Source organism: Schistosoma haematobium, chromosome 1, assembly GCF_000699445.3.
Source record: "Schistosoma haematobium chromosome 1, whole genome shotgun sequence".
Taxonomy (NCBI): domain Eukaryota; kingdom Metazoa; phylum Platyhelminthes; class Trematoda; order Strigeidida; family Schistosomatidae; genus Schistosoma; species Schistosoma haematobium.
The window spans coordinates 89328802-89337361 of record NC_067196.1 but is presented as its reverse complement, the minus strand read 5'-3'; positions in this window follow the sequence as shown (position 1 = coordinate 89337361).

Here is an 8560-nt window from a genome sequence, read left to right as displayed (position 1 = left end):
AAACTAGAAATTAATAGTGTAGGATTTCGAAAGAGATACAAAATTCATTGTGCTTATGGTTACAACTACCTGTCATTTAATCGTCATTTAGATCGAAAGAAGTTGTCGAAAGGGCTCTCCACTTCAGTGGCCCGAGATCTGACTCCAAGATGATCGTAATGATGACTGTTGTTGAAATATATATGTCGCCTATCCTCGTATATAATCATAGACTTAAATCAAGTTAGTCAATAACCGATTTAGGTAAGTCAAATAACGAGAATGGACTTTTGAATACATATATTTTGTATATAAAGCGAGTGGAATAGAGAGAAGAAGAAAGGACGCACAGCGGAGATGGCAGGTGAGCCATCTCCCATTTAACCAAGCGTTAATCAATACTTATAGTTACACAAAAGTAAGTTACAGATTCGTGATGAGTAATGAGATAAGAAATGTACACACACCTATGCGCTCATATAAAAACAGTTAAGATAGATAAGCAAATAAATAACAAGGTCAGAATGTGACTCAAGTAGAATGAATAGAATGGGCTGTCCGAAAGCTAGAATAAGGTATATGGGCTTAACATAATAACCGACACTACAAACTAAGTGAAAAGCATCTACTAGATTTTCTGAACATATTCCATTAAAATTATATCCAAAACGAAGTAAACTCTTTACAGTTGTGATCAATAGAAAATGTAATAGATAGTGAACACAATTTAATTATTACAAAAGCGCACTGCTGAGGAGTCCCACAATAGGACGAAACGGCTGTCCAGTGCTTCCAGGTTTTCCATGGTGGTCAACTGACTTATGATCTTAGCCATTGAAATTATTACAAAAGCCTTTAAAATAAATAACAAGCATTAAAACTGCTTTTATTGTGCTTTACAGTCATCATTACTAATAAGCATATTTGACTTGACCTTTTGTATACATAAAGAAACTTGTGACAAATCACTCGTTGCTATGATAAAATAATGATATTATTTTTACATATATCAGTTATGTAATCTTCCTATGGTATTTTTCTTATTTTAAAACATTCCATTGATTCTTGTCAACCTTAACTATGAGATTAAATATGTCATTTTTCCCTTTTTCCTTTCTGATTCATTGTCATGTCCTGTTGTGGTGTGTGCTACTAATATCGACAGATATAAGAAGTATTGTGGTGTGGGTTACTTATATCCATATAAGTAGTATATAACGGTGGTCAGGCATAGAATGTATTTCAGTAGAAGATCGATAAGGAAAGGACGAGAACAGAACGCAATTGATATGAAAATGCATAAACAATGAAATCTGAAACAATCGACTGATATTTGCAAAAGGAACAGACAATTTTGAGATGATGGATTCATATTTTGCAAACTAAAACACGAAGTTCAGCGATCCCTTTTCAACGAATTTATTATCTCAATGATTGAAATCATGAGTCATTTGAAGCTAGATCACCATGGAAAACATGGAAACACTAGACGGCCGTTTCGTCCTAGTATGGGATCCCTCAGCAGTGCGCATCCACGATCCCGCACCCCTCGAAATTCGAAGCCAAGACCTATCAGTCTAGTTGGTTAAGCGCCTGGCGCGAGACTGAGACGGTCGATTGACATATTGTAAATGAAGTATTTACTGTATGGTTCTCAGTTTTTACTAGGACGTTCTGTAATTTTGTATTCAAATACATTTGATGGTCCCCACTAGTGTTCTCGTTCACTACACTGTTACAAATTGCCATTTTGAAGCTGATATACAGCCTTTGAAATAAAACGAATTCATATTGTTTGATAAATCGTGATTGAAATAATCTCCAGATGTAAAAAAATTGTCAATTTAACGACCTAATAGAAAGTAGTTTTCTTATATACAGTTTAGTCAATCAGTTTATAACAAATAATTCTTATATAAAACAAAAAGCGAACATTCTGAACTCTCATTTCTAAGGAATAAACTAGCGAATCGCTTATATTTAGGTATTTATAATCATCCCTTTAAAATTTATCATTAAGCATCTGCTATGTTTGAAGTGATTACGAGTTCATCTAATCTGAGAACGGAAAGAAGATTCTGTGACACAATGACAGACAACCTAGTTATTCTGACGCATCCTAGCTCTGCTAACTAGAGAGAGAACTACAAGTTTTAAATGGGGAAATATATTCCGTAAGCAGTCAGAAGCACGAGCAAATGTATATGTACAGCATAAAATTGTCCTTGAAAAGTGTTACAAAATAGCATACTATAAGGTACAAATAACCAATAGCGTTTAAGATCCTCCCAAGTAAGAAATATGAAAGTTAAACTGAGCGCTTTTGGCACGAAAACAAGAAATTCAAATTTTTAAAATAAAATTACAAAAATAAGGTATTTACCAAGTGAGTTCTGGGGATTTAACATCTCCAATAGCGTCACAAATTTAAATCATCGTGGTTCAATTATCAACCTCAACTTCACTTATATTTTTAATTTATTTCTTAAATAGTCTTAATCTCTTACCATGGTTAGATATTCAGTTGGTGACAAACCAATGTCCCAAAATGACAGATCTTTTAATTGATCCATTCATTTCGTTTATTAGTTTTCTACGAAACATAATCAATGTACAATCAATTGAAATGACTATAATCACAGTTAGCGTCCTTTTAAAAAATGTATGAACAGGTTAGTACAACTGATTATTAAATATCAGTATAGGTGCTGTGGAGATTATTAGGTTTCTAGTTGAGATCATGAACCGATTGATGTTAGACCACCATTGAAAATCTGGAAGCACTGAACGGCCGTTTCGGCCCATCGTGGAGCTCCTCAACAGTGCGTATCCACGATCCCACTCACCGGATTCGATAATTAGATAATTCATTTCATGACTTCTATAACTTTTCACTTGACGAATTCAAAAAAAATTGTAACAATATGACCAAGGCTCTTTTGTTAATCATATACTTCACCTTAAATTTCATAACAACTGGATAGGGTTATTCTGTGACATAGACTAAAATCAGCATTTTGGTAAAGAACTATAGTTGCTGTGTTTTCACTAATCTGATGAGTACTTATAAAAGGGATATCGTAATTTGTTTACTTTATTTCAACATTTACATAAACTAGAGATCTATTAAGGTGAGCTTAGTATTATTTGACTTAAAAGGGAGAATATCTGAACTCTATCAAAAGGTTCAGGTTAGATGCTAAATAATAAATAATAAGAATAAATAAATTGATTTGGTACCAAATTTTAATCGATTGATCTTGTTGAGGCATATGCTACACTTACCTCGATGCACGATACTATTTCATGTAGGAGCAAATTACAAGAAATCTAGAACCTGATAAATTAAAACCTTGTCAATCAATTTGTCGACAGTTGAATATGGTCGTTGATTTTGGGTTTTGCAACAATCGGATTTAGATACTGATGTACACACTCATTAAGTGAGGGAAAAAATAGAACGAATCATTAATCGGGAGACAAATGAAAATGTACACATTTCATCGGCATATATATATATATATGATTCAAAGAAACATATTTTCTAGAACTGCATTCATTGAAGAAACAATGACACCTACTGTTGTCTGCAGACAAGGGTAAAATTACTATTGTTTTGAACAACGCTGATTATGAGAGACAAACAGCAAGTGTGGCTATAGGATCATCGATTTCTTCAATGGTTGCTAAATTTTTTATGCGTTCATCGGGGACAAGTACAGTCTTAAAGTGTTCGCATAGATCATAAATCTGGTTGAGTGTTGTATCCCGATAAGAATAATGAATGGTAATTTTTGGGATCCATTTATGGACCAATACTAAACGTATATTTCTATTGTATAATCATTAAGTAACTAAACTATGCATATTCATATTCCTCTCATTATAAGCTTTATTTTGACCCATAAACTATTATTATACGTTTTACCATTCTTGAGTTATACCCAGTCTATCAATTACTATCACCTACATTCACAACCACTTTGGAATAGAACTTATACAAATGTTAATTTCTATTTTATGGTACGATGTAGTCTGTTTGGTTGGTATATAAACCTAGTATGTTTGAAATAAATTATTCATATCACAGAGGCTAAGATTGTTGTTCCATACTCAACAGACAGGGCTAGGTCGGAAGAAGAACCAGTAAAGACTCTAGGCTGCTCGCACGTGTTTTATGCGTCAGTGGTCCAGTCGATAAATAACTGATCTCTAATTGGCGGTATCATTACATTATAGATTAATAAGGCACAAGGTCACAAGTTATAACAACTAGATCACCGAGTCAAACGTTGTATGTACTTCAAATACAATTTTAGAGATTATATAAATGTATTATTCCACTTTAATGTCTGACAACTTACTTACTTAATTACGCCTGTTACTCCTCATGTAGGAGCATAGGTCGCTCGCCAACATTCTCCATCCAACCCTGTCCTTCATAATTCTTTGCAGCTTGTTCCAGTTCTTATTCATCCTTTTCATACCTGTTTCCATTTCCCGACATAATGTGTTCAAAATCATCCACCTGAGCTACAAATCTTCTCCACCATCTCAAGTTCTTTGGTCTTCCTCTTTTCTGCTTTCCTTCACGATTCCAGGTTTGCGCTTGCCTCGTGATGCAGTTTGATGATCTGCGTAATGTATGTCCTATCCATTTACATCGTCTTTTCCTAATTTACTTTTCAGTTAGAAGCTGGTTTGTTCTCTACCACAGTAGGCTGTTACTGATGGTATCCGATCAATGGATGTTGAGTATCATGCACAGACAACTATTTATAAATACTTGTGCTTTCTTGATTGTGGTTGTTGTAGTTCTCCAAGTTTCAGCTCCATACAGTAGAACCATCTTGACGTTCGTATTGATGATTCTCACTTTGATATTGGTTGAAAGTTGTTTTGAGTTCCATATGTTCTTCAATTGTAGGAATGCGACCCTTGCTTTGCCGATCCTCGCCTTTACGTCTGCATCTGAACCTCCTTGTTCATCGATGATGCTTCCCAGGTATGTGAAGGACTCTACATCTTCCAGAGTTTCGCCATCAAGTGTGATTGGATTGCTGTTCTCCGCTTTGATTTTGAGGACCTTAGTTTTCCCTTTGTGTATGCTGAGGCCTACTGATGCAGAGACTGCTGCTACACTGGCTGTCTTCATCTGCATCTGTTCGTGTGTACGTGATAGGAGGGCTAGGTCATCTGCGGAGTCCAAATCGTCTAATTGATTTTGAGCTGTCTATTGTATTCCGTGTTTTCCCTTCAGATGTTGAGGTCTTCATAATCCAGTCGACCACCAGAAGAAAGAGGAAGGGAGAGAGTAGACAGCCTTGTCTGACTCCGGTCCTTACTTGGAATGCATCTGTCAGTTGTCCTCCATGCACTACTTTGCACTGTAGTCCGTCGTATGAGTTCCGGATAATGTTGACAATCTTCTCAGGAACTCCATAGTGTCGAAGAAGTTTCCATAATGTTCCCCTGTCCACACAGTCAAACGCCTTCTCATTGTCAAGGAAGCTGATGTATAGTGACGAGTTCTACTCAAATAATTGTTCGACGATGATCAGTAGTGTCGCGAATTGGTATGTGCACAACCGATCCTTATGAAATCTAGCTTGTTGATCTCGAAGTTAGGCGTCTGCTGCATCTTTCATCCAGTTCAGCAACACTCTGTTAAAGACTCCCTGGTAATGACAGTAGTGTAATGCCTCCATAGTTTTCATATTTGCTCAGATCTCCTTTCTTTGGAATCTTGATTAGGTGTCCTTCTTTCCAGTCTATCGGCACTTGTTCCTCCTCCCAAATCTTCTTGAATAGAAGGTGAAGCATGTTTGTAGTTGCTTCGATGTCTGACTTCAGTGCTTCAGCTGGTATGTTGTCAGGTCGTGCTACTTTCCCGCTCTTGATTTGTCTGATAGCCATCCTGATTTCTTCCGTCGCTGGTGGATTAATATCTATGGGAAGATCTGTATGTGCTGTTTCGATGTGTGAAGGATTCATTGAAGCTGGCCTATTCAGGAGTTCTTCGAAGTACTCTATCCATCTGTTCCTCTGTTGTTGAATTTCAGTGATTGGCCTGCCTTCTTTGTCTTTGACCGGTCTCTCTGGTTTATTATATTTCCCTGATTGTTTCTTCGCTGTATCGTAAAACTGTTTCATATTTCTTTCTCTTGCAGCTTACAATAGGATTACATCTTTAACATTCTTCTTTTTTTCATTCCTAATAATTTGTTTCTATTATGTATCATTAAGTATTTACATTAATTAAAAATCTCTTTTATGCTTGTGTAAAAGTGTATTCAATTCCATGTTTGTACATTTATTACATTACAACATTATTTGTTCCATACAGTTGATATGGAAACGTGCTAAATGAATAATAATCTACTCAATGGATTATTTGTGTTTATTTCAAGTGTAGTGAGAGTTTCATGTATAAATATTTTATTTTCACTCTGTTTAACTCTGTACTTTTGTTGATGGTCTGAGGAACTTTCATTAGAATTCTTAAAATACGTTTGTATTGACTATTGAAACAAATTGTTATGTAACTTATTTTCATTATTTTTTCTGATTAGCGTTTTTGTTAGTCAGTTTTTACGGGATGGGGTCTCTAACCCGATGCTTAACCATCCTTCTTTATTCGGGTTTGGGACCGGCGGCAACTCTAGAAGAAGGCCAAAGAACAAATTACGTTGCGAAATAGAAGCAGATATGAAAAGGATGAATAACAAGTGGAAAGAGTTTGAAAGGATTGCTGAGGACATGGTTGGATGGAGAATGCTGGTGAGCAGCCTATGCTCCCTCACGAGGAGTAACAGACGTAAGTAACTAAGTAAGTAAGTAAGTAACTTATTTCAAGTAATTTCCTATTCAACCTCAATGAAATACGGATTGTTTCTCAAACCACATAAATCATAGTGTGATACGGTATCAAAAAATATGCCCCAAACAAATGAAATGATAATATACTGTGAGGAAATCAAATAGAATGGAGAATTACAATTTATGAAGAAATGATAAAAATTAATATTTAGCAAAATTGATACAATTCAGTTAACCATACAACCACAAAAACGTCTCTTGGTTATGGAACCTCATCGCGTTTTTATGAAGACTTAGATAGAAAACCACATTAGTATTGGCACTGGTTTCTTAAATGACTGAGTAAAACAACTATTAGGACCACAACCAGAGAACGGTAATGGACAGATTGATGCTGACCCTAAGCAAAGTTTTTTCAGTATATCAAGCTATACTATTAGCTTATTATATCTCAAATATTTTCACTAAGTTCTATTTGGTGGATAATGAGTATTGTGGAAGTTGTAGAACATGTTCAAGGCATCAACGCTGGTATTTCAAGATAGGGACCGTATTTCAACATATACACTGATGGACACTAGCATTTGCCAACGTTATGCTAACACTAGACGTAAGCAATTCTTTGAAGAAATCGATGACCTAACCTGCTGAGTGATAATATTATCCTTAGCTGGAAGGGGACAATTTACTAAGGGTTAAACTAGAATCTCTCTTATCGAGTCGTTGTAAACCAGTATTTTTACAACCGGATAAACATCGTAACGAGGACAATGCTACATCAGATTGACTAGAACCCAACCGGATTTTACTAATCGTAGGTTGACATTATCATCATCAAGGAACATAAAACTACTTAAATCTACGATTTGTTTTATTATTTAAAACGGTGCACTTCAAACTCTGAGTGCTGACATAGATTTCTACCAGAATTGCAGCTGACTTCGCATGATAAGTGTGCACAAAATGCTATTGTTGGACGAAAATGAATGGTTATTTCGGAAAACTGAATTACCTGTAAAATCCACAGTTATGAGAGATTCACAGAAATTGTTTCGTATTGATAATTCACTTTATATCGGGTTTCACATTAGGTGCTTTGGTTTTCTAATTACCTCGAACATATCTAATTACTCATGAAGTATGAATACTAATATCCTAGAAATGCAACTTCCAGTGCATCCAGACTTTTATTGCAATGAACGAGAACACTAGTGAGGACAAGCGAATATATTTGAACACAAAATTACAAAACGTCTTAGTAAAAACTGAAACCCATACAGTAAATACTTCATTTGCAAAATGTCAATCAATTGTCTCAGGTTTGACTGCCTCTTCGTTTCCACACCAATCATTCTGTGTTCTCGTTCTCTTCTCCTCGATCTTTTTTAACCTTCTTCCGCCAAGCATTTCACTTTGATTGATGACACATACTACTCATATCTGTCGACATCAGTAGCATACATCACATTATTCTGTGGTACATTTGATCGGGTGTTGTTTTAGTAATAGTAATGGGATCAGATCAGCTAAAAGTCACCTTATATTTTGATATTAGGTGGGCATAATAGTGGAAATAACTCCATGGTAGTTCAGTCTCGTCATCGGAACACAGTATAATAGCAAGTTGACCATACTTTATCCTAAACATCGTTATTACAGGCTCATTACTTAAAGCGAGACTTTTTAATTCTTCTATTATTGAAAGTCATATTCATGCTGATGAAGCATGTTTTACCAACGAGTAATATTCATACTCTACAAA